Below are 1,883 nucleotides of genomic sequence, written 5' to 3'. Positions count from 1 at the left end.
ATACAATAAAACACCTTTGACTTGACTTGACTGTCCCATTGATAACATATTTGTGACATTTGGGGGTGGAACACTTCGCCAAGAAGTAGACATCGCCATCCCACTGCGGATCTGCTTATATATATGCATATTTAATCATAATTTCTGCTTGGGTTGGCAAAATAAGAACAAGGTAGTTTGAATGATCAAATGACGGTGAAGTTAAATCAAACAGCCAGTTACCTTCCACTGATTTATCCACCTGAGCTTGAAATTAAGGAGACAAGTGAGACCGCCTCAACTGTTTCATATTTAGATCTATGCATTAGAATTCAGAGTGACAAAGAACTCTCCACGAAAAGGGATGATTTCAACTTTCCAATAGTCAACTTCCCTTTCATGTCGAGCAATATTCAAACAGTTCCAGCCTTTGGTGTTTACATTCCACAACTTCTGAGATACAATTAAGCGTGACCTTGTTATCAGGATTGTAATGAGAGTCCTGCCGCTCTTGCTCAGAAGTTGTTTGATCAACGTTTCAACTTTCAAGACATCAGTAAAGCTTTGAAGACGTTTTATGGTAGTCATGCGGAGGAAATTTCCAAATTTAATGCATCAGTGACAAAAATGATGTTGACTTACACCGCGAATTATTTCAGGGGAACAATTAATTGGACTTAGCATATGTTTATGACGGGTGCCACCGGTGGGGCAGGATACGCCCACCTTTTCGCGAACACCTGGTATCATCTCTATTTCATAGTGATTTATAAACACATGCTCTGTCATCGTAAAACACTGGATTGTCTGGTCCAGACTCTATTTGTATACAAACTACATCGTAAAGCTGTAATAATGCTGAAACAAATTATTGTCGCTTCTATTGTAATACTGGATGGTATACAACCTCTTGTGGCTAAAATGATGATGTAAATCATGCTAGAATGTAGCGTACGAAGCTGAGGCACCTTACGTCCTAAGGGTTGAAAGGACCTTTTGAAATATCAAAATATCTTTCTTTATCATCCAAAACTGTGTTCCACGGGAGATATCGCTTGTGTGAGATCAAACGATATCGTTTTGACAGTAGATTTTGTACAATGCCCTGACAATGCTATGACGTCATGTACTTGATGACGTCATAATGCTATGACGTTGCTGCACTTCAAGTCTAATGGCAGTACTGTGTTCAGAGATGTACATTTTTCCTTGAAAATTAATGAAGAGTGATTTTGGATGATAAATATAATCTCACCCTCGTATCTTCTGATATCAAATATATCAACACTCGTTGATAAAAGTTAAAATATCCTCAAATATTTGTAACTTGATCAACTCGTGTTGATATAATTGATATCAGAAGATACCAGGGTGAGATTCTCTATATATGTCTATGTCTGTATGTCAAGATAGGGAATTGCTTCCTACATCATTTTTGACAGATATGCTTCAAATTTGTAAAATGCAATAAAGATTGCGTTGTTTCATACACGCCTCTATCACGACAGACGATGCTAATAGTAAAGATAACAAATACTGAACTATATCTAATCTATAAAGAGTTTGGTACATGAGCACTATGTCAATTATGGTCCGGAGCATGACAATTTTGCGAAAGAATATTCTTGAAAAGTGTTAAAACTTCAGACCTAGTGTGCTAGTGTAAATAACCGTTTAACTGTCATGCGATAAACTGGTAGTCGCAACGTACAGATATCTGCTTTGACGAGGACAACACTAACTCTCTGAATGCAGCGTAAGGCAGAGAGACAATAAACAACTTGCTTTAACCAACAACAAGTTTCTTTTATGACGTTCTGACGGAAGGGTGATAAAACTAATGCACTCGAAGTATCTTACAATTATATCATTGAAGAAGCAGGTAACAGAAAAAAAGAAATTGA

This window comes from Haliotis rubra, unplaced genomic scaffold, assembly GCF_003918875.1.
Source record: "Haliotis rubra isolate DU_JTF1 unplaced genomic scaffold, ASM391887v1 Scf14, whole genome shotgun sequence".
NCBI lineage: Eukaryota > Metazoa > Mollusca > Gastropoda > Lepetellida > Haliotidae > Haliotis > Haliotis rubra.
Note: the sequence above shows the minus strand (reverse complement) of the source record.